Below are 25,786 nucleotides of genomic sequence, written 5' to 3' on the forward strand. Positions count from 1 at the left end.
AGAACATTAGGACAGGATAGTATTCAAAAGTCTTGGGGCCAATGCATTCTCTGAAGTGGCTATTTGATCTGTGCAGGAACTTGGCAGGCTGTGTGCTACAGCTTAGATTTTAAGTATCATACCGAAAACATAGGAAAGCATGGATCTAGAGATTCCGTTCTGGCTACTCTGCTGTTTCACAGCACAGTGTGTGAGGATGAGGAGATGGGAGATTTCATTTCTGTTTTTTGTTTGTTTGTTTGTTTTGATTTTTTCAAACAGGGTTTCTCTGTGTAGCTTTGGAGCCTGTCCTGGCACTTGTTGTGGAGACCAAGCTGGGCTCGAACTCACAGAAATCTGTCAGCCTCCACCTCCTGAATGCTCAAATTAAAGGTGTGTGCCACCACTACCACCATGTGGAGATTTCATTTCTATGGGCTGCTTTTCTTCTGAAGTATTGGGACTTAATGGCCTTGAATTGGAAGAGTAGAGTTGCAGGGAGAGAGCAGGCTAGACACCAAAGATGCCTGTGAGTAGGTGAGACTGCCAGAAAATCCAGCTGGTTAATGAGATTGGGAATTTGGCATGAAGGAGCCATGGTGTGGAGAGACAATTAGGAGGATTACGGTGGCAGAGTTTTTTATTCCTGATCCAAGGATGGCATTCTGTAGCCACATCTCTCCTAAACTTGCCCAAACTCCCCTTCCATCCTCTTCCCCCTGGGTTCCATAGAACACTCCCAACTTTAAGGTTCCCCATGGTTCATACTTCATCAGGTAACAAGGCCTTAGCAATTGAAATTCCACTACACGGAAGGAGCTGAAGTCATCTGTGACCAAGCTCAAGCTAAACCCCTGGGGGAGTGCTTTTATCTTTACAGTACGTGAGGGGACTTCACACTGGCAAGGAGTGATCCAGAAACCAAAGATGGTGTTGTAGACAATAGGAAATGGGCTAAGGAATGGTATTTCCTGTGGATATCTACAATTTACTGCATATGACCCTAGCAGAAGATTTCAAAGCCATGGTCACCAAACTAAACAAAGAGGTCAACCTACTGCTGTTGATGAATGTTGACCAATAGACACAGGAGAAGATAGAAGCTTGTCCCTGCCTGTCTTTGATGCTGTTGTTGTAGGAGGAGGGCAGAGGGAGGAGAAACTAACACCTTCCGTATCTTACACTGTTTGAGGTCCTTAGAGTGCAGCCAGGCGACTGTGAGATGGTTGCTGACACACTAGACACAGACGTGCAAGGAGGCTTCCATGCAGGACTACTGATCCAGTCAGAATCAACAGGAGTGGAAGTGACATCACTCATGCCTCCCTCTATGATTTCCACTGTGCTGGAATTCCCTGCTCTCTTGCAAAGCAAAGATGGCAACCAACAGAGCATGTCAGTGCTGAAAACGCAGAAGGGCACAGCGAGGAGGACACAACCAGTTGACAGGACAAGAACTAAATTCTGCATGATTGTTTCAGCTCTAGGAACAATGTGTGTGAGGGGTTCAGAGCCTTGCTGTGAAAGTCCCCCAAGCCCTTCTGCTGCGGACAACCATGGGCTTGTGTCTGTATCTGAACTCCAGTTTTCAGTACTGGAGTCAGAAAATGAACACGAGTGCCCCAAGGGACTCCAATCCCAAATGGCTTTGTTTGCTTGCTTGTTTTGAAGTCCTGTGGTGTGAAGGAAACACCACAATGTTCACAGCTACTGATGAGCCAAGAAAGAGGCTGGTGAATGGCCAGGTTCGGTTGAGATGTCTGGAAAGCTGTTCACCTTAGAGGTGCCTGTCTGTGCATCTCTACCCACCACCCATTCCTCTTTCACTCCCTCATCACCTGAGCTATTTCCCTTCTACAAAGAACCTGCTGTGGTGTCTTGAGCCAGTGATGGTGGATGGCACATCCTGACATATCCCAGCAAGGTTCTTTGCTATTGGAACTTCTCTGTCACATTGGAGGAATGTATTCCTGAGCAGCAGTCATTGTTTAAGACCTTTAAAACGGTACTTCCTTTGTCTTTGAGCTTTGATAGCTGAGGCTGCATTCTTCATCCCTATTTTATTCCTCAAACAATGCATCTTTGCTTTTCTCTGGATTGCTTTTTACAAATTCCTTTGTTAACTATATGAAAGCATCAGTGCTACAATGTGACGGGTGTGTTTCTCTTTTCTTTTATTCTGCTAACTCTGTTACAGAGTTTCTTGAACATTCTTGACATTTATAATCAGATTTAGAATATTTTTAGCCAGTTTCTCATCAACTGTGATACTTCTTCCTTTCAGTGTTTGTGGGATTCTGTTCATATCAGGTCATGTATGTTAGATGCAAGCCCACTTGCCTTGTCTCTTAGTGTTCCTCTAGACATGTGCATGTGGATACCTTTTTATGGACTTCATTTCCAGAGGTTGGAGAGGTGACTCGATGGTGAAGAGTGATTGCTGCTGTTGCAGAGGACCCGGGCTGGTTCCTACAACTCACATTGGTGGCGCAAAGCTGCCTGTGACTCTAGTTCTAGGACATCTGATATCCTCTGGCTTCCACAGACCCACATGATGCACATAAACTCACACATACACACACACACACACACACACACACACACACACACACGCATAAACACACACACATATACATACACACGCACACATACACACACGCACACATACACACATATATACACACACACACACACACACATGCGCACACACATACACACACACACACACACGCACACACGCGCGCACACACACACACACACACATACACACACACACACACACATACACACACACACACAATTTTTAGAGCTTTAAACCTTTTTAAAAGAAGTAAAGAAATGAATACTAATTCTGCTTTTAAAAAATGTTTTTAATGTGCATGAAAACCATAGTGTTGCCAATATCTAGAGATCTCCATGTTCTTTTGTAAATTGGATAACATAATAGAGATAAATTATCAAGGAATCTGTAGTGAGAGATATTTTGATCTCTGTCTAAATGTAGGTTATAATTTTCCATTTGTTTTGGTATTAACTGTTTCTAAAGAGAAATTCTTCCTGTAAGATTCGAGCATGGAGTTGGGGAGCTGGGTCATCAGTAGTGTTTGCCTTTGGGTCTGGGGCATAAGGACTCGAGTCAATCCCCAGAACAGACAGCAGGCAACTGTAGTGTCACTCACTTACAATCTAGCACTGGGGCTGGGGCGGAGGGTGGCACAGAGAGTTGGGTCCTAGGAGCTCAACTGTCCCAACCGACAAGTTTTAAGACAATGAGAGACCCTGAGTAAGAAAAGTAGACAATGCCTGGGGTGGCTTGGGAGGTTCATCTCTGGTCTGCATACACATACTCACACACACGTGTACCAAACACAAACATATCATACATGCACACACACACACACACACATATGCACACATACACACATGCACACACATACATATATGCACACATATACACATACACACACACAGGCATCCATGCACACATACATGCAGACAGGCATACACAAAGGATTAACAATTCAGTTCAGCTGACTGTTTGCTTGATGGTAAAATCCATGAAACTAAACCAGTCAGTAGGTGACACAACCTCTACACTAGACTTCCTGAACTTTTCTGTGGATAACAGGAAGTGGGGGATATGGCAAGAGGAAAAACACAATTTTCACAGTAAAAATACACGTATGAAAGAAATTCAAGCATGCCATAGGAATAGATGGAATGTAAACGAATGAACAGATAGCAGGTGACACCTGGGTGGCTAAGACACTGAGCAGTGACATCTGCACAGCTGACATCACTTTTGCCTCCACTGTCTCCTCTGAGCCCAGCACACACCTCCGAGCCAGGGGCATCTTCAGCAGCAGCCAGGTTGTTTTTGGGAGACTCAGTAGCCTATGTGATGTGTGTTCAAATACTGCTCTTCTCGGGAATTCACCAAGTCTCACAATATTCATGACTCTCGTTGGTGGCACTAACTGCGATGGGAACACTAAAGTTCAGAATAAAACTGAAATAGTCCCCACGATGGGAATGACAGTTGTCAACCTGACAGGATCTAGACTCACTTAGGAAAAAAAACCTCCCAGCATGTCTGTGGGCAAATTTATAGATGAGGGAGGGAGAGCTACCTTAAATATGGTTGGCATCATTCCCTCAGCTGGGGTTCAAGGCTGTATGAAAAGTTGGAAGTGGAGTAGCCATTAGGGGTGGAAAATGAGGGTGTAGCTGCCCAGTGGCCATAGGTGAGGCTGGATGCCTCAAAGTCTAACCTGTCACAGTGAACCTTTGCGTGTTCCAAGGCCTTACAGCAGTGCCGATGGCAGAAGATGCTATTGACATGTGTGGTTGTCAGGGCAGGTTTGTGTGATTTCACATTATTAGGTTAATGATAAGAATGTCCTACAGATTGTACTCTGGTGGCGCAGATGCCTTTTGATGGTGAACTGAGGCCTAGCAGCTTTCCAGACAGAGCTGTGTTGAATTAGCAAAGATTTTACCAAGCACAGAGCTGAACTCAGTAGTGCGATAGCCTGTAGCACATTCTAGAAAACTACCCCAACCAGCCAAAGCAGGTTGGGAGTTTAGCTCAGTGGTTAAGCACTTGCCTAATGAGGGCCAGGTTCAGTCAACAGCCCTGGAGACAAACAAGCAAGCAAAAATGCTAACCAATTAGCCAACCAACCAACCAACCATCTAACCAACCAACCATCTAACCAACCAACCAACTAACCAACCGACCAACCAACAAACTTGAAGTTGCCCATCAAGGATGGAACCAAATCCTTCTGGGAAGCAATGCAGAAGCCAGACTGAAGAACAGATCCCTGTACTTGAACTTCACAGGGAAGCTGTTGTTGAGTAGAGCGATGCTCTCAGACTCCAGCCAGGTCTTTCAAGTCCTTGTTTAGAGTTCAAAGAAAACTTGGTCAGGCCATATGGGTCTGTCAGTTTGTGTGATGACACTGTAGGAGTCTCTTTGTGGGGAGTTTCTGCTCCTCCTCTGGCTCCAGGGCTTCAGACTTTGCCAGGGACATTTTAGTTCTTTCAGTCAGTTGTCTGAGGCTTCCTGTCCTTGTGAGTTCCTTTAGACCTTTCCCTCTGCTCTGCTATGACCTGCCTTTCTATAGCTTTATTCTTTACTTCTCCATTATGTATTTCCTTTACTTGGATTATATTTAAGTATTTCTCATTTCACAAAATGAAACAAATAGAAAAAAAGCTCCTCCTTGGTCTAGAGTCCTTCATTACTTCTATTACTCTGTAGGGAGACACCATAACAATGCCTCCTAAGGGCTGGCTACAGGTGTGCCCGACCACGCCTGTCAGGGTGTAGTCAAGGGGATGTCAGAGTGGCATGGTAAAGGTTTAAAGGGATAGGGAACGTACATGGTAGCTCTCTTTTCCCTGAAACTTGCCTGCTGGTTGGCTACCTAATAAATATATATCCCAACCATCACGGACTACATATTAGTTATTAACTGTAATACTACTCTTTTTTATTTAAATTAGAAGCAAGCTTCTTTTACATGTCAGTCTTAGTTCCCTCTCCCTCCCCTCCTTCCCTCCCCCCCCCCCACTGATCCCTGATTCCCAACCCCTTTCTGCTCCCCAGGGAGGGTGAGGCCTTCCATGGGGGATCTTCAAAGTCTGTCATATCATTTGGAGCAGGGCCTAGACCGTCCCACATGTGTCTAGACTGAGAGAGTATCCCTCTATGTGGAGAGGGCTCCCAAAATTCATTTGTGTACTAGGGATAAATACTGATCCACTACCAATGGACACATAGATTGTCCAGACCTCCAAACTGACTTCTTCCTTCAGGGGGTCTGGAAAAGTCCTATACTGGTTTCCCAGCAATCAGTCTGGGGTCCATGAGCTCCCCTTGTTCAGGTCAGCTGTTTCTGTGAGTTTCATCAGCCTGGTCTTGACCCATTTGCTCATCACTCCTCTCTCTCTGCAACTGGATTCCAGAGGTCAGCTCAGTGATTAGCTGTGGGTGTCTGCTTCTGCTTCCATCAGCTGCTGGATGAAGGCTCTAGGATGGCATATAAGGTAGTCATCAATCTCGTTATCAGAGATGGGCATTTAAGGTAGCCTCTCCACTATTGCTTAGGTTGTTAGTTGGGGTCAACCTTGTAGATCTCTGGAAATTTCTCTAGTACCAGATTTCTCTTTAAACCTACAATGGCTCACTCTATGATGGTGTCTCTTTTCTTGCTCTCCTCTGTTCTTCCCCTGACTCCATCTTCCTGCTCCCTCATGTCCCTCCTCTCCTCTTCTCCCCTTCTCTTTATTCTAACTCCGTCTCCCTTCCCCTCATGCTCCCCATTAGCTTAGGAGATCTTGTCTGTTTCCCCTTTTCTGGGGGACCATGTATATCTCTCTTAGAGTCCTCCTTGTTGCCTAACTTCTCTGGCGGTCTGGATTGTAAACAGGTAATCCTTTGCTCTATGTGTAAAATCCATATATGAGTGAGCACATACCATGTTTGTCTTTTTGTGACTGGGTTACCTTGATCAGAATCGTTTCTTCTAGTTCCATTCATTTGCCTGAGAATTTCAAGATTCCACTTTTTTTCTGCTGAGTAGTAGTACTCCATTGTGTAAATGTACCACATTTTCTCTATCCATTCTTCAGTTGAGGGGCATCTAGGTTGCTTCCAGTTTCTGGCTATTATAAATAATGCTGCTATGAACATGGTGGAACAGATGTCCTTGAAAAATATGGAACGATTCACAAATTTTCATGTCATCCTTGCACAGGGGCCATGCTAATCTTCTCTGTATCATTCCAATTTTAGTATATGGGCTGCTGAAGTGAGTACAGCTTCTACTATTCTTTCGTGATTGGAAAGCCCAGTATAACCCTGCCTCCAGTCCTATATACACAAGATGAATAAGTTGGAATCCGTACCTGGAAGTTATTCATGCTTGTGGAAAGTCTCTCTCCCCTTGTTTTGTGTGTTACACTATTAGTCAGCCTTTCTCTCATACAGGAGAGATAACAAAAATCTGCTTCTAGCTTATGCAAGCCTCACAGAGCTCTGGTTGTCACCCACAGAGTCCATAGCAGGGGACAATGGAGAATGAGGTTCTGTGACACTGGCTTCTATTGCTTCTGTCCATACCTGGGAGTCACATGGCCCCAACCTTATGACAAGACCAAAGAAGGTGGAAAACATAGCTGTGGTGTGTTTCTTCCAGGAGACAGAACTATGGGGAGAATGCAGCATTTTCTCTATTGGACATTGTGACTTGATTATCATTTTAATTATCATTTTAATTTTGCTAGTTTGTAAAATCTTAAGACACATGCATGTGCAACAAATGCTCATCTTTATTTGTCATGTTTCTCTGGTTCTTTAACACAGAGCAGTGGGGCCGGCATTCTGCAAATGTTTAAATTGTTTGATTCAATGCCTGAGTACTTATTCGTTGAGTGAGTGAATAATTGAATAGTTGATTATCTATTGTAGTTAAAGTCAGGTCCCATTGCCTAAGACTAGAATCTCCCAAATGAATACTTCTGCCAGGAGACACTCTCTATGGGATCCTAACACATCTATCTTTCTCTAAGCCACTCACTGCTTTTGTCATAAACAAATGTTTTGGGTTTGTTCACATAACAAGCCACCATGGAAGATAGGCATAGTGTCTCCCTCCATGGCTGTTTGCACACACAGCCTTGTAAAGTAGACAGACTGCCCCACGACCAGGAGCAAGCTAGTCTTCTATTGGGCATAATAAAGAATACTTCTCACTCAGGAGCAAGTCTAAGCATTCTTGTGGCTCTTTCTAAAAGATTCACAGACCAGAGCTCACAAATTCCTCTCCTCCAATGCAGATGTTATTTTGACTTCCTCTGCCTCACTCTGGCCCAGCACTCTTGCCCTCCATCAGCACCCATGATGCCAGCTGTAAACAGAGTGAACCCTCAGGACATGTGTCTCCATGGCTCCTTGTACTAGATTGTTTGTCCTGTTTCTTGGTACTGATCTCACTTCTAACTGGGTTTGCGTCACATGCCCTTCATATCCAAACCTAAAATTTCAGCCCTCCAAAAAGGGAATGTTTTGCAAATCTCTGGCTCTTTTGATCCTGTTTCTCAGATAAATACAAAAGTAGTTCCCTGTATTTATTTACCTCTTTGCCCACAAATCTATTTTGTTATTGATGACTGTGGTAGCTTGAAAGAAAATGGCCCCCAAAGCCAGTGGCAGTATTAGGAGGTGTGGCCTTGTTGGAGGAAGTGTGTCTCTTTTGCTCAAGCTTCCCTCAGTGTGGCAGTCAGTTGACTCCCTGTTGCCTTCTGGTCAAGATGTAGCACTCTGCTCCAGCACCACGTCTGCCTGCATGCTGCTGTGCTCCCAGTCATGATCATAATGACTGAACCTCTGAAACTGTGAGCAGACCACCCCGATTCAATGGTTTCTTTACAAGAGTTGCCATGGTCATGGTGTCTCATCACAGCAATAAAAACCTTAACTAAGACAATGACAAAACAATTCTAGATTTTTGAGATGTCAAAAGCTGTTACCACCATTATTTCCACACACACACACTAAAGTTTCAGAGACTCTGGTCCTCAAAAGCTCAGAAGGCATTAGCAGGCACTGTGATTAAAGCAAGCTAACATGTGAGAAGTTCTGCTGATAGGTGGTGTTCAAAGCAGATTGGAATGTTTCAGAACCTCTTTCTGCCTCTCCTTTGTTCCAGGGAAGAAAACTATTTGCTAGAGCACAGGTGTGTTGCTGAGACGGCTTCCTTGAAAGAAAACAGGCCCTGGGCTGGAGGCCAAAGGAAACATGTTTTCCAGTTATCTAGTGGAATGAGCCAACTGAATGGTAAAACATTTGCAAAGCCAGATCAAAGCGATGCATTAATGCATGGATTTGTCCCTCTCTGACTTTGCTTATCCACTTACTAGTTTGTCTTCTGCCACAAATCACCCACTGGTGCAAAACAGTCAAGAGGGAACAGGATGGATTTCTGAAGAATTCAATGGTTTTCCCTCAGAATGCATTTGTGCGGGCGTCATCTCTATAAAACTCCTCAAGCTTCATCCTTCTACTCAGACTCGAATGGACAGAGTTATTCCTCCACAAGGAGACCATAGTGTCTCAACAAAGATGGAGGTTTAAGAGCTCTGACCGACAGTAACTCCACCAGCAGGGAGAATGTGTTGAATTTTCTCTGCTGTTAGAAAACATGACTCAGGGCACAGTGACTTCTGGCTGCCGCTTTACAATAGAGAAATGATTTCCCTCCACTTAACGGAAGATTTTTAAATGGACTCATCTATTTGTTAATTTCCAGCAAGGACAACTTTGTTTTCCTAGAGGAAATTCAATCAAATCAGCCATTAAAACCTAGTACTTTAGATGTTGTAGAAAAATTTTCTCTTTTCATTTCAAATAAGAAAAATGCATGTGTAATATCCAACAGAAACAACAGAAAAGACACAGAAGGGAGTATCCAGTTTAATTTTCCAGAGATTAGGTTTTGTAAATGTGTTTTTAAAAAACAAAAATAAGAAACATGTTACCATCAACATCTTTTGTTGCTTCAAGCCACAGAAAATGAACAAGCATTTGCAATACACAAGCAGTGAGGATGAGCTTTACAGACCCAGGAGGGAATAACACATATGCAGCATCCATTTGCACACCAGCCTGCAACAGCGGGAGGTCTCCAGGCTCTCAGCAAGTCCAGCTCCCTGACCGGTTCTAGAAGAGAATCGGGTTTTGATGTGACTCCAGGTTATGGAATAGGAGAACATGATACAATTGTGTGAAGAAGCCCAAACACAATCTCTCATTGCAACTTAAAGTGAGAGCACTGAATCACCCCCACCCCAGACTCTGGGGTTGCTGGCACTCTCTTTGCATGCTTCTTCAGAGCAAGAAATGTGGAGAGAGGGGAAGGGCTGTGATGTGGGCGGGGTAAGGGCTGTGATGTGGGCGGGGTAAGGGCTGTGATGTGGGCGGGGTAAGGGCGGTGATGTGGGCGGGGTAAGGGCGGTGATGTGGGGGGGTAAGGGCTGTGATTGATGTGGGCGGGTAAGGGCTGTGATTGATGTGGGCGGGGTAAGGGCTGTGATGTGGGCGGGGTAAGGGCTGTGATTGATGTGGGCGGGGTAAGGGCTGTGATTGATGTGGGCGGGGTAAGGGCTGTGATTGTACAGTAGTTTCTGGCCTCAAACTCTGGAAACTCCAGACCTCGCCTGTAGACCCACTTCCCTTCTGATCCGCTCATCGGCTCCTCTGTCCTCCTCCCCACAAACAGCTTGTGAGGGAAAAGTTGACTCTCCCTGCTAGGAAGAGTCATTCCCGCTGGGTGGAGTTCTGTGGCTCCAGTGCCACTCTTCAGAACGCATCTACCTGACATGAGGACCCAGGCTCCTCCCGAGTGGCGACTGGAGCCAGCATCCTCCATCCCTTTCAAGATTTTTTTTTCTGTCCAGAGATTTGCAGAAGTTTGCCTTGTATGGTGACTAGTATTCATCACCTTGCCTTCTGCCTCTAATTTCTCCTTGGTCACCTCGAACAGACAGTTACAGTCCCAACACCATGTCCCACTGTAAATTTGGCTCTAAACAGGTGGGGGTGCCAGACGTGAGGGCTAAGCAGGTAGCTAGAATCTCCGATCTTGGCTAGTGTTCAAGTGAAACTTATCTTCTTATCGTGATTGTCACTCTGTCCCAACCACAGGAGGCTGCTCCCGGGTATCCGCTTGTAAACTCCATCACAGCTGCCTTAGCGATACTCGCTCGTCCCTCACCCTCTCGTTTGTTGGATTAAATCACTGACACAGGAGTTCCTCCTTAGTACCCAAACCTCACACATCAGTTTAGATGAGCATCACCCATAGTGCTGTGGCTGTGTGCTTTCCATCAAGGCCCAGTCACTGGGGATTTTCCTGTTGCTGCTGTAATCAAAATGGCAAGGAAACTGAATCAGCCTAGATGCCCACTGACAGATGAACAGTTAAAGAAAATGTAGTACATAGACACACAGTGGAATTTTGTTCAGCCACATACACACAAAAAAAAAAAACCAAAATAATGTGATTTGCAGGAAAATGGGTGGAATAGAAAGGAAAGAAGGGAAGGAAGAGAAGCAACAAGGAAGGAAGGAAGGAAGGAAGGAAGGAAGGAAGGAAGGAAGGAAGGCAGGCAGCTTTGTACATAGACAGCCCAGCTGTAAGCATAACCAGCTTCTGACAAAAGATGTTTTACTTCTGTCTTCACGACTGTTTCTCTGGCTTCTTGAGTTACCCAAGGCCGCCTTTCCATAGCAAAGTCTTGCCAGTCTTCATTTCTCTGACAATCCGATTGTAGCAGAGGTTCTCCCTTGGATCAGTTCCCATTACCCCGGCAAAGTTGCAGTGCTAAGGAAGGAGTGGACAGGAGAAGCAGGGGAGGGCACTAGTTGGTACCATCTCCCACATCTGCGCCACTGATTGGGTAACACACTCTTCTCACCCAGCCTTCGAGAACAAGGCGGTGATGCCTTAGTCTAAGAGCAACACAGGATTTACCTGTCCAGCCAAAAGCACCCCTGAAGAATTTGGGCTTCTTTTGAAAACTAATGTGCTGGGTGGGGCTGCTCGGTGTCCAGTACTGCACGCAGCCAGCCCCTCTCGTGTGTCCATTGGCAACTTAGGTCTTAACTGTGTGAGAGGCAAGACCTTTATAATAACACATTCAAGAGACCTTTAAACGTGAAACAGCTTTTAGTACAGGATCTCACAGAAACAGACAGCATCACAGAGTAAAGGCACCCCAGGTGAAGTCACTGGCCGTGGGCTCAGTGTATATTGATAGAAAAACATACAAAAGTGTCATTTTGCTGAAAAGCATTATGTAAGCGATTATGTCATTGCTGTGTTTTCTGCTTAGTCATGATTCCCCAGATACCTGGAGTTCAGCATCATCTTCAGCTGACTCACAGTCCCTGTATGTCTGATAGCTTTAGCTCATGACAGATGTCTATACCGTTGCCATGTCGTCTAAGCCTTTCTATGGCCTCTATGACCTTCTGTCCCTTTCACACACACGCTCATGTGTAGGTCTGAGTGTGGAGTCCTAAGGCTGACATCAAGTGTCTTCCTCCATTACTCTTACTCACTGAGACAGGGTCTCTCAGTCAAACCCAGAGCTCACTGATTGGCCTAGCCTTGCCAGATGGATTGCTCCACAGAACCTATGTCTCTGCCTTCTAATTGGGGGAATTACAAGCTGGCCACTACCAGAGCCTGGCATTTACATAGCTTCTGGACATCAGAATCATGGCCCTCAGGTATGGGCACATAGCATACACTTGACACACTAAGCCATCATGCCAGCCCCATTCCCCTTTCATCTTTTTACTGTACTTTTACTGGCAGTTTTACCTAGTTATTTTTAACGATTTTGTGTTTTGTTTTTATTTCTCATATTCATACTATGGTTTATGCATTTTTAAATTGGGCAATCTTTTTCTTTAGTTTCTTTTTCTCCCTTCATAACACTCTTCTCTACTCTTACTCCTTTTATGCAGCCTTACTTTTCTTCTATTTTCCCTTCTTCTTCTTACATTCATTTATTATTTCTATATTTTATATGCTTCTGATGCCTCAAGAAGAGGCTGCTTAAAATGTGGATAAATAAGGAGACCATCATGCTAATTAAAATAAATCAGACTCAGAAAGCAAATACCATGTTTCCTTTCATATGTATGTGTGTGTGTGTGTGTGTGTGTGTGTGTGTGTGTGTGTGTGTTTGTGAGAAGGCAAGAAGAGATATTAAGTATGAGGGTATGATGGGGGAGGTCCTTCTGTGTATATGATTGTCTTATTGGTTGATAAATAAAGTACTGTTGGCCAATAGGAAAACAAGATAGGTGGGACTAGAGTCAAGGAGGATTCTGGGAAATGTAGGAGAATGCGCAGAGTCACCATGTGAGCCTGGGAAGACAGGACACTTACCGCTGTGTCCAATAAGATAAGTCATATAAAATATATAGATTTATGATAATTAAGACTGAGCTAGCAGATGAGAAAACCTAGTCATTGACCAAGCAGCATTTGTACCTAATATAAGTCTCTGTATGTACTTGGGACCTTAACATGGCAGCGGGGCAGAACTTGGGCAGCCTGGTGGAAAGCGCCCACATGGCAGCAGGACTCAGGCAGCTTGGTAGAAAGACTTATTGTTACAGGGGTGGGCTGAAGAAAGTGTGGTAGAGTAAACAAAAGAAGGAAGCTGAAGGAAGAACTATTTTGGCTGTAGAAGGCTACTATACCAACAATAGCATGCTAGGAGCATGGGGGAGGGGTAAGAATGAAACAGAAGGGCAACTGTGTGTGAAAATGACATAGTGAAACTATCCCTTTCTATGCCTAATTTAAAATAAGCAAAAAGGGTCGGCTGCTCCCTGGGAAGGCCCCACTATAAAACTGGGAGAGAGAGAGCCAAACTAGCAGATGTGCAGGCCACAGCATAGAACCACAGGAGGTATGACAAATGAAAGCTGTGTGACTCCTCCAGAGGATCCCAACTCCTCAATCTCTCTCCCTCAAAGGTAACAATGAACCATAATAATTCAAAAGTTCAGGAGCTGGGGAGAGGGCTCAGTGGTTAAGAGTGCTTGCTGCTCTTGCAGAGGCCCCGGTTTCAGTGCCTAGCACCCAAGCTCACAACCACCCACAACTCTCCTTCCAGGGGTTCCAACACCCTGTGGCCTCTGAGGGCACCAGGCTTGCACACAGTGCACATCCAAACATGCAAACCCTCGTGGACATTGCATTTTCCCTGAGGGCATTTTTCCCATATTATTTATTGTCTCCTGATTTATTTTTTGTTTTCAAAAGGCTCTTTAGAAGCCAGTGACCCTGTCCAAATTCCACTCCCGGGTAAGAGCCCCCAACGGTCACTAATTGATCTGTTTAGATGTATCTTTTATTTATTATCCTCAGTGCTACCTCCCAGTCTGAGAGTTTCCGACACATGACTTTTTATAGAATACTTTGACAGTCTGGAGTGAGGAGCATTGTCTTTGTGTGAGACGTGAGCTGGGGAGAGAAGAGGTTTTAGGTAATCTTTTGGATGGAGCCAGTCAAGCAATAAGCTGAAATATAAGAGGAACAGCATTCCTTTCTACTTCTGTTAAGATCATCCTTTGTCTTCAGGTCTTACAGTTCTTGGGGAAAGTGCTTTCCTGAGAGTCACTGCTCAGGAAGAAATTGCACGAAGCCCAGGGAAGCAAGTCACACACCAAGGACAGTGGTGTAGACGGTGGAGATGGTACTGAGACTCTGAGGACAGTGGTGTAGAGTGTGATGAGCTGAGGCTCTGAGGACAGTGGCATGGAGCATGGAGATGGGCTGAGGTGTAAGCTTTGAGGGAGAATGTCTGGGTGAATCCCTTTCTAGAGCCTTTTTCTTAAAGTCCCCTAGAACAGTCAGGATTTTGCACTTAATGTTTCCAGCACCAGCTGAACTGCTGGTAGGTCAGCAGCAGACGCTGGAGCCAGCTGCAGCAGGTGTTGCGCCCAGCTCCCCGGGGTCCCACCTGATGACCTTGGGCAGGCTGTGAAGCATCATTTAAGTCTTGGTTTTTCATCTGTCAGATGAGTGAAAATTCATACGTGCATTCCTTCACTGGACTACCCTGAGTGTTCTTCGTGTAATAAACCTCTTCCCGCTGTGGCTAGGAAGTGCATGAGAAGCTTTCCCTACATGGCAACACTAAGTATGAACTCTACACTTTTAAGTCATGGTGATCAGGAAACCCCGTTGTAGATAATCTACGAACCCAGTTTCATTCAGCTTCTTGATTAATTCTCTTCAGTCCTAGTTTGAATGTGTGCTGTGTCACCTGCTTAGCCATTAGTACATCCAAATGGCACTTGTTTACATAGAAATAAAGAGGGACTGTAAATGTAGCTCAATGGGTAGGGCATTTAACATGCATGGCACTCTGGGTTCACGCCACAGCACTGCAAAAACGAGAAACGGTATCATGCATCTGTGATCCCAGTATTGGGAGGCAGGGTAAGATGATCCAAAGTTCAAAGTTATCCTCAGACACATTTTAAGTTCAAGTCCAGACTGAGAGATATCTGAGATTAGAAGGAAGGAAGGGAGGAAAGGCGGGAAGGAGAAGAGAAGGGCGGGAGGGGAGTGAAGGAAGGAAGGAAGGAATGAAGGGAGGGAGGGAGGGAGGGAGGGGAGGGAGGGAGGGAGAGAAGGAAAGTAAGAGCTAGCTAATGAATACTTGAAAGAAATCAGGTTAGGCTGTTCTGGGGCCTGGTTTGTATCAGTCCCACGCTACAGGGGCTATCTATTCCCGACTGATGTCTTTGGGGCTGAGATCAGAGCCAGCTGAATAGCCCCGGGTCCATCCCTGAGTTGGGAATTGTGCTGGACCGGGACACTCCTAGCTACCCAACAGCGATAAAGATGAGACACAGACATCTTGTCATTTCAGGAGGGCTATTAGTCCATGCTGGAAAACTGGAGTCTCCGGTTTATTCAAGCATCCTCTTAAGTAGCTTTCCAACAGTGGGGGTGACTATGGAAGATATCTACTATCATGCATAAAGCTGATATCAAATATATCCTTTTAACCCTAGTGGCACACCTAAACAGTCCCTAGGCATGTAAACAAAAACCTCAGAACAGGTTTGGGCTAGGTCTGTTGTTATGCAAACTACGAGACATTCTCCACTGAGGCCAAGCAATCTGGCATGAATTAGCTGGACATCCTAAAGACTATGTGAGATTAGAGCTCCTGGGATAGAGTTTGAGGCCAGCATCTGAAAGACCATAATTGATATTTTTCGGGCCCCGACAAGGCTGTAACTAAAAACAGGATATAACACGCAAACACTATATATATATATATATATATATATATATATATATATATATATATGTCCTACTTTAATATGTGCCACTGTTAGACACAATGCAAAGTGGAGTTTGCATGGAGCACCAAGTGTGTAGTGAGGGTGGAAGACTCAGGAGAGGCCTCTCGGGTATCTGAGGATAGAGTGTCCTCAGCCAGAATCCTTGGATTTGCCGTGAGCATGTGTTTCATAAGTCAAAGGTGGCAATTCAGTGAAGACCAGGAACCTTCCAGATAATGTAGAACACATTTCTGAATTTATATAATATGTTACTTTAAATGCTAGGATTCAACTTCCCAATGCGGTGACAGACAAAGTCACCAAGCATGAAGTCTTACGTGGGTGTTAGCTGCTGATACTTTATGGTAAATCTGTGTTCAGTGGGGTGTGGTCTGAGCTTAGGAGCTGAGGAAGGATGAGTTGAGGGGAGCTGGGCAATTAAAGCAATTTTGAGGAGTCGTAGGCAGATGTAACATGCTTTATTCTCTCTAGGTGAAGACAGACTGCCACACAGGCATAAGCAGGTGCCCTTCGGGTTTGAGTGGTATACTTGCATAGAATCACACCAAGGTGTCACTTTCTGGAAATGATTGTATAATGGATTAAATTATGGCTTACTCAGGGTTCCCTATATATCCAATATCAGTCCTCTTTAGCTAACAGTTCCCCGGTGTCCAGTGTTAGAAGTTCTTAGCACTCTGTGGGTATCCATCTTGTCACCATATTGTCTAAATGTTCACCCAACCTTACCAGCTTTATGTCTTCCACGGAAGAGTAAAGGACTCCCTTACGGGGCAAGGTCCACTGAGCTATGTGACTGTAGACGGAAGAGAAGTGACTCTACTGGAAGGCAGGAGCCATGCTTAGCATGGCATGTGGGTAAACAGGAAGTTGCTAGGATGACAATACATTTGACAGGAAGTCGCTATGATGACAATACATTTGACAGTTGCCTTGGAGAATTGTATCATTTCAAATCTTTCGACTAAGTTAAAAAAAACTCCCAAGTAGCCGTACCAGATAAGTATAGTCATGAAAAAGTAGGCTGCAGTCTCAGTGTCTTGGTTTCTTTTCTTGTTGCTGTGATTAATGAGTGTGTACATGCCCTTGCACACACAGGCATACACACACACACACACACACACACACACACACACACACACACACACACACACACACACAGGATGAAGGAGTCTATTTTGGCTCACAGGAGGGGAGGACAGGGCACTGGGTCATAGGGCATCTTGTCCTGTGACTTCTGCAATCAGGATGCAGGAGGCGGCAGATGCTGGTGCTCAGCTTTGCTTTGCCTTTTTATTCACAACTCCAGCCATGAGATTTCAACACCCACAACTAGAATGCGTCTTGCAACCTCAACCCAGTCTAGAAACACTTCATAGACACACCTGGAGCTTAGTGTCCCCGGGGAGTGGCGTCCAGCTTCTGTAACACCTTTGCCACCATAGTTATCATCTCAAGAAGAAAGATAATTAAGGCAGTGAAACTTATCATAAATACCAAAACCACACTTCATATTCTCCATCAGCCTTGATGTGAGAAACGCTCAGTGTGACTTCAGCCTTGGGTTAGAGCTGGAGATACCGTGGGTTGGGCTTCAAGGCAGTGAGACTGGCTGCCAGCCCCATGCCTACCAATCAGTCTTCAAATGCAAAACTTGACTAGCATGATATAGTGCTCTATGTATGCCCATATTTAGAGGGTTTGAATTACCTGGTTTCAGGGTTTCCCTCCTCCCTGAACTAATGTTTTTTCTTCTTTAGGTTTCTTCCTATTCAGAACTACACTTTGAACCATGAACTTCCTGGGATGTTCTTGTTCAAAACAGAAGCAAAGTCTGGTGTTTGTGTTTGCTGTGGGTCTCCAGTTTGGGGGACAATGTATACTTGACAGGTCATAATTAAATATGAAAAACATCACCTGCTAATCTAGGCCCTTCACATGTTAATAAAAATGGAATTGGATAAAGGCACTCACCTACTACTATGTTGATTTAAGCGTGTCAACATGCTACATAATGTAATATACTAATTGTAAATGTAGAATGTCATATTATAAAATCAAAGCCATATTGCAGGTTAAAAGGGGAAAGGGATTTTATACTGAATCATAGGGAAGGAAAGGTTATCAGAATGTTGACTTCAGCTCATGTTACTCAGTGGCAGGTAATTAGTTATTTCAAATTGTATTCTAATATCAGATCTCACAGCTTTCATTATAATAAATGGGGAAGAAAAGTTATCACTGAGGTGCCCTTCAGCAAATGCATTTTAGCTAAATGTCACACTTGCAATGACCTTGTTCCGACAGGTCATTGTTGTGGTTTTAATGTGAAGTGTCCCCGCAGGCTCGAGTGTGAACAGTTGCTCGCTGGTCAGCGAAGGTCTGGAGATGGGGGACCTTTAGGAGGCAGCTTTGCTACAGGAAGTGGTGCAAAGGGAGGCGACCTTGAGTTCCTGTTCACTCTCTCCTGCCTGGCTGCCAATCTGCAATCAGCTGGCCTTCCTGCCTGCCTCCATGCCTTCCCAGTCATGAGGGGTGAGCCCTTTGAGCTGTCACAAAAAACCATACATTGTTCCTTGGTGGGGAATTGGTGACAGTAAGTATAGCAATGAGAAAAATAACCTATGGACCATTCTAATAGAGTGAAGGCTGAGAAGGATGGAGAACTGGTGGGAAGAAGGGGCATAGGGCATTCCACCTCATGAGCCGATGCGGGCTCAGCAAGTGCACCGGTGTTCCTAAAACACTGCAGTTCCTCGGCAGACTTCAAGAGCCTGAGCTTGCACGCCAACAGGCAGGGGCATGTTTGAGCATCAATTAGCTGCACCTGAGGAATTAATTGACTAATAAGGCGTGTCCAGTCAATCAAGTCCAAGGTGGTTTTTATGTCCTTCATGGGGGTTCTCTGGGTAGTAATAAATCATTAAAGCATGTATGGTGTGGATAAGTCCTACAGAATTGGAGCAGAATTCATGCAGAGGGTGGGAAAACATTTTAAAAACAGCTTCCGTCTATCAAAGGATTTTTAAAACATAATTGATTCGATCCCTTATCTTGAATTGTGTTTAATTTCAAATGTGCCAGTTAGTATTGAAAGGGATTTCACAACCCAATAGGGTTGGTGACCCACTGATTTAGTTGTCCAAATGTTAAGAGCATCTCAGTGTGTGTGTGTGTGTGTGTGTGTGTGTGTGTGTGTGTGTGTGTGTACATGCATGTGTGAGCATGTGTATGCATGCATGTTGAAGCAGAAGACAATCTTAACTGTGTTTCTCGGGTGCTACACACCTTTTTTGAGTCAAGGTCTCACTGATTCAACCAGTCTGACTGGCCAGCTCCTGGGGATCTACCACTTTCTCAGGGCTGGGATTGCAAGCACACACCACCATAACTGACATTTTTTTTTAAAACGTGGGTTCTAGTTTTGAACTTGGGTCCTTGTGCTTCTAAAGCAAACACGTTAGCAGCTGAACTGTCTCTCCAGTCCCCCTATATCTACTATATATATATATATATATATATATATATATATATATATATATATGTAGACACATATATATATGTGGTTGCCACAACAGGCCTGGCATGCTTGACTCCCACAGGATGATGACTAACAAGTGTGACAAGGCATATGAGACTGAGCAGATGGTTCTTTGGCTTCATTCAGGGGCCTGTACAGAATGAGGACATCACTCTTATTTTTATGGTTCACTGTTGGCAAGAGTGGCGTGTTTAAACAATTAATTATTTTCAAAACATTAAATTTGTATCAGTGGGAAAGCTAACAATAAGAGTAGAATATAAATCCTATGAAGCTAAGGGTTCAGTGTCATCCAGACACCTAGCCACTACCTAATACACAAAAAGAAGATACTCAGTAAACTTTTGCTGAATGAGTGATGGGTCAATGACAACAGCGTGGGTTCAAATGCACTGTTAGAATGTAAATGTCTCATGTGTGCACGTATTGGCAGCAAGGGCCCGCACTTTCCGTAAGATCTTGGAAGGAACTGTGAGATGAGCTGTGAGCCTCAGCTGGAAGGCCTGAGGGAACTAGCTGTTCAGCAAGCAGGACTTGAGGGCCTCCATGAACTTTTCAACCCTAACATCTGATCTCAAAAATCTCTTTCATGTCACCCTGAGTTTACACTTCACAGAACAGTTGTCCCTGAAGCCTCACTTCCTACAATGACATTGAAGCATAGACTGTATGAACTAGTAGGAGCCAAAAGGCAGCCTATGAGCTCTTCACAACTGAGAATCTTACTCTAATGTAGAAAGCCCCCCTTACTCCTGTTTTTCTCGAAAGGCCAAGCCACCAGAACAGCCCCCACAGCAATCCACATGTTGGGCATTTCTAATGGGGGAAGTCCTAATATATATATATATATTATATATATATATATATATATATATATATGTTTCTCTTATTGGTTGATGAAAACACTGTGTGGCTAGCGGCAAGGCAGGAAGGATAGGTGGGGCTACCAGAGGAGGAGAATTCTGGGAAGTGTAGGCAGAGAAGAGTCTTGATGTGAGGCTGGGAGGAGAGGTCGGGTCAGGTGTTCTCCAGCAAGCCAAGACCACATGGAAATACATAGATTAATAGTAGTGGGTTAATAATTAAGACAGAGCTAGCCAATAAGAAACCCTAGCCACTGGCCAACAATTTTATAATATAAGTCTCTGAGTGTTCATTTGGGGCAAGGCAGCTGTGGAACTGGGCAGGAATCCTGTAACACATTTCCATGGCAGAAGAAGATGAAATAGGCTGTAACCATTTGTAGTCCATAGTCTCCTGTGCCCAATCACATTACATATGTATATACATATACCAGTGTGTGTGTGTGTGTGTGTGTGTGTGTGTGTGTGTGTGTGTGTGTATTGACCGAGTAACTAGTGGCTGGCACTTAGAAGCACTTTCCTAAGGTGCGGTTGCATAAAACATTTCATGTTCACATTAAAAAATCATTAGTTATAGTTGTATAATGGGCAAGACACCTGTATTTACAAATGGACCTTGGAGAGATGGCTCCGTGAGTAAGAGCACTGGCTGCTCTGGCAGGAATCCAGTTGGGGTTCCCAGTGAAAGACCCCGAAGGGATACTTTCGTAGAGGGAGACCCATACACCCAGGAATCAGCGAGGCCACGAACTGGATGTAAAAAACAAGAGGCTTTATTGGAGACGCAGGTACCTGGGGCGACTTAGCTTCTGTGTGGCTAAGCGCCTCGAGCCAAGGGAAAAGGGGTCCTTATATAGGAAAAAGGCGCAAGCTAGGAGCAGGGATTCTATTGGATAATTCTAATGAGGCATTATACAGAGCTATTCCCATTGGTCAATGTATATGAGGCGCTATACAGGGTTATTCAAATGAGGCAAAGTACAGAGTTATTCAAATGAGGTGAAACACAGAGTCTTTCAAATGAGGCGAAATACAGAATTATTTCCATTGGATGGTTCAAATGAGACACAGAGCCATTCCAGATCAGCATATTCTCAAGGTCTGGTGTCTGGTACAGCAGACTCAATCCCCCCCCCTTCCTGATGGCTGACCTTGGGGGCGGAGACCTTGGGACGGAGTGTTTCTCTTCGGGCGGGGCGGGGGCTCAGGGGCAGAGCTCCAGGCCGGCTCCCTTGGTGTTCGTTCTCGTGCCGGCCCACCCGGTGCTCGTTCTCGGGCTGGCCCACCTGGTGCTCATTCTCGTGCCGGCCCACCTGGTGCTCGTTGCTCGGCCCCAGCCTACCTGGTGCTCGTTCTCGGGCCTGCCCATCTGGTGCTCGTTGCTCGGCCCCAGCCCCGAGGCTCGGTGCCAGGCGGGGCGGGCCGGGGGCGCGAGCCCTGCCAGGGTGAAGGCTTGGGAGGCCCCGGCAGCTTCGGGGCAGGGGGCTCAGGGGCATTTCGAGCGGGTCTTTCATTCCCCCATTTCTCTTGTAACTGAATGGAATCTTCCATTCAGAGGTCTCTGGTTAGGTCTTTCTCTAAGCTTGGCCATGCTGCCTCTATCCCTGTATGGTCTGTATAGGACTACCTCAGAGAATGATGTTAAGGATTTCTCGAGTGCATTGACTGACTCTTTTAGGACCTGGATATCTGTGTGCATGGCTTGTTGTAGAAGCTTAAAATGATTAATTCCCTATGCCGGCTGCTATGCCCCCCACTGTTATCCCTCCTAATAATAGGGCCACGGTAAAGGATATTGGCTCCCTCTTATATCGGGTTGATTTCCCTAACACGCTGTAAAGGAAATAAGGAGAGGCATAGAGGTGGTACCGGTGGAGCCCTTTTGCCATCCTCTGGTTACCTGAATCTTGTCCCATGAGGATGAAGGCTTCCAGTGAGCATGCCCTGTCGTTTCGCATCCCCATGCAAGGGAGTTCCTTTTGACTTAGCATTCTAACCAGGGAAAATGGACGGCGAAATTTCTTTCCAAACTGCTTCCTGCTGACTTTGGGACGAAGTTAGGGACCCCAGAAGGTTGAAATGCTAGTCAAAAGCAAAAAGGAATTTGGGCAATGGGGAATCCATCAGGGGCTTCTGGTTAGCAGACACTGTTGCAGAGATAGGGGGTGTCCACATCAGCAGACTGGTTCATATCCATAGCAAGTCCAGGGCTCGCAGTCTATTTAGAACAGCCTGTAGTCCGCAACTGATATTCAGATGTCTGTCAGAAGCAGAAACCTGTTTAAGACATATTTAAACTGGGAACAGAGGTTAAAACTTATTTATTGAAGCCCACAGTGCAGAAAAAGCAGATATCTGGATATCTGTTCAAACAGCAAGAACATATTTATAACTTTGAGTCCTAGCAAGAACTATAGATTTGGGCTATAAGCATGTACATTTCTCTTCTGTCCAGAGAGCCAGGTATGGATTGGACAGAGGTGCCTTTGGCCTGATGAAAAGCCCTTTAAGTTTGTACTTAGATGACAACCAAAATAAACTTAAAAACCTTGAGCTTGTGCCTGAACAGTAGATAGTCATTATTTTATCAGCTAACATACTGACTAGTCTATAGTGGATCTGACTGTCTGATGCTGTCAAGCTGACAACCAGTAATATTTCAGAGATCTGAGAAGGGTATATTTTATCCGAATCTACTAAAAAGTGACAGAAGCCAGTTAGAAGCAGGTCCATATACAGTTAGCCAAACCCAAGTTTCTCCATTACCGTTGGAGGCAGCTGTCTCAAAGAACAACAATCTTCGCCAGGCCTATACTGTGAGAGGTTTTATTTTCTCTCTGTGGAAGAGGGACATGGAAAAGACTGACCTTGTTTTGTCTAGGCAAAGGGGTACAATCAATTTTCCAGCGTCCAGCAGTTTTGTCCACGGTCTCGGCCAGGTTCTGGCAGGCGGCAGGTTTTATATCTGAGCATCTCGCTCACTGGTCCAGGTGCGGGAACTGAGGTGCCTCGTAATCTTTTGGAGATTTTGGGTCATTGTCAGGATCTGGCAGTCTGTCTGACATTAAAAACTTTAAAGATAACAATTTAAATGCCATATTCTGAAGATCTCTGAAGCATTAGAGGTCTGTTTGTCTGTTTTAATTACTTGCCTTAAGCATACATTAAGTATCTACAGGTGGCTAGGTAAGGTCTTATTTCTGTAAATAATTAGCACCTGCTCTAGAGAGGTACAGGTGATGCAAGGCCAGGGCAGGCACATCTAAGTGCCAGGATTCCTTAAACAGTAGCTTAACTTCTTTCTTAGGCAGGGTTTTTCTGTGACTTGTAACAACCTTTTCTCTGACCTTTGACAACTTTCCTCTGACCTTCTATAACTTTTTTCTGACCTTTTACAACTTTCCTCTGACCTTCTGCAACTTGCTTTAACCCTCTGTAACTTTCTGTGACCTCCAACAACTTGCTTTAACCCTCTGTAACTTTCTGTGACCTCCAACAACTTGCTTTAACCCTCTGTAACTTTTACCGCTTGCTTTAATTCTCTATAACCTTTTATAACAATCTTTTCTGCTATGACTTGCTTTAATCCTCTATAACCTCCTAGTTCATTTCTCTGACTCTCTTAGACATTTTTAGACAAGTTCTCTTTTTTTTTTCCTTCCCTTTTTATTATTTATGTCTCCTACAATTTTTTTTCTCATTTCTCAGTTAACATCAAAATTTCATTAAAGTCCTTTTTACAGTTCTTAATAACTTTAAGGCCGTTTAGATGTCCGGATCAGGCCAGATAAGTTTATACGCTCGAGCTGAGGAACAAAGAGTAATTCATTTGCGTTTATGCACATCAATTACAAAACAAAGGCCAAACAACACAGAACACAGAACAGGTTTTCGCAGCGCGGTTTCGACAGAGAGTCGAAAGAATTGAGAAGGGGGTGGGGTCGAAGAAGGGGGCCCTCCTTCTTCGCCCCCAGTAAAGATTGCAAATCCCTCAAGCCGAGGGCCTTCTCCAAAGAGACTGGGAAGATGTCCAGTCATAGATCTAAGTTCAAAATACAAATCCCTCACCCCGAGGGCTTCCCAAGTTCAAAATACAAATCCCTCATCCCGAGGGCTTCCCAAGTTCAAAATACAAATCCCTCATACAGAGGGCTTTAAACGCTACCAGGACGTCTCCTGGAGCCGCGGTCGGGAGTTCGGACCCGTCAGTCCCTCCTCGGATCCGCCTACAAATGTACACAGCTGTATACTACAAACGCAAGCGCAATTCACAAGACAGACTCAGACCAGACAAGACAAAACAGCGGATCCGCACAACACTTACCTCCCAGACGTGGGTCGGTGGTCCCTGAGTGGGGGGTCTCTAATCCCGGACGAGCCCCCAAATGAAAGACCCCGAAGGGATACTTTCGTAGAGGGAGACCCACACACCCAGGAATCAGCGAGGCCACGAACTGGATGTAAAAAACAAGAGGCTTTATTGGAGACGCAGGTACCTGGGGCGACTTAGCTTCTGTGTGGCTAAGCGCCTCGAGCCAAGGGAAAAGGGGTCCTTATATAGGAAAAAGGCGCAAGCTAGGAGCAGGGATTCTATTGGATAATTCTAATGAGGCATTATACAGAGCTATTCCCATTGGTCAATGTATATGAGGCGCTATACAGGGTTATTCAAATGAGGCAAAGTACAGAGTTATTCAAATGAGGTGAAACACAGAGTCTTTCAAATGAGGCGAAATACAGAATTATTTCCATTGGATGGTTCAAATGAGACACAGAGCCATTCCAGATCAGCATATTCTCAAGGTCTGGTGTCTGGTACAGCAGACTCAAATCCCCCCCCCCTTCCTGATGGCTGACCTTGGGGGCGGAGACCTTGGGACGGAGTGTTTCTCTTCGGGCGGGGCGGGGGCTCAGGGGCAGAGCTCCAGGCCGGCTCCCTTGGTGTTCGTTCTCGTGCCGGCCCACCCGGTGCTCGTTCTCGGGCTGGCCCACCTGGTGCTCATTCTCGTGCCGGCCCACCTGGTGCTCGTTGCTCGGCCCCAGCCTACCTGGTGCTCGTTCTCGGGCCTGCCCATCTGGTGCTCGTTGCTCGGCCCCAGCCCCGAGGCTCGGTGCCAGGCGGGGCGGGCCGGGGGCGCGAGCCCTGCCAGGGTGAAGGCTTGGGAGGCCCCGGCAGCTTCGGGGCAGGGGGCTCAGGGGCATTTCGAGCGGGTCTTTCACCAGCACCTATTTGGTGGCTCACAATCGGCTGTATCCCTGGTTCCAGGGGAATCTTATGCCCTCTTGTGGCCTCTGCAGACAGTGCACACATGCATACATGGAGGCCAAACAGTCACACTTTATAAAATAAAAACGAATAAATCTTAAATTTTCTTTTCTTAAAAGAAAGATGGATCTGTGATGATGATATGCTTCAGAACACAATGTCTGGGAGACAAAGCCTAAAAAGCAATACTCTTAATCTGCACTTTTTTTTTTTTTATGTGAAAG

The 25,786-nt window shown here is 45.2% G+C and overlaps 1 long non-coding RNA gene, 1 other non-coding gene and 1 pseudogene across 2 annotated transcripts; 1 reads left to right on the forward strand and 2 right to left on the reverse strand.

Annotated features, from left to right (window-relative positions):
* Positions 1-502: 502 nt before the first annotated feature.
* Positions 503-14,556, forward strand: LOC113836104 (annotated as a pseudogene).
* LOC113836120 lies at positions 6,699-6,805 on the reverse strand. Its single transcript, XR_003486123.1, has one exon. It is a non-coding gene; the product is annotated as a U6 spliceosomal RNA (small nuclear RNA).
* An 8,550-nt stretch (positions 14,557-23,106) lies between the features above and the next one.
* On the reverse strand, positions 23,107-24,782 carry LOC118238900. Its single transcript, XR_004770310.1, has 2 exons — positions 23,707-24,782; positions 23,107-23,664 (listed from the first exon to the last, which is right to left on the reverse strand). It is a non-coding gene; the product is annotated as an uncharacterized LOC118238900 (long non-coding RNA).
* Between the last annotated feature and the right edge of the window lie 1,004 nt (positions 24,783-25,786).

This window comes from Cricetulus griseus, chromosome 5 (assembly GCF_003668045.3).
Source record: "Cricetulus griseus strain 17A/GY chromosome 5, alternate assembly CriGri-PICRH-1.0, whole genome shotgun sequence".
NCBI lineage: Eukaryota > Metazoa > Chordata > Mammalia > Rodentia > Cricetidae > Cricetulus > Cricetulus griseus.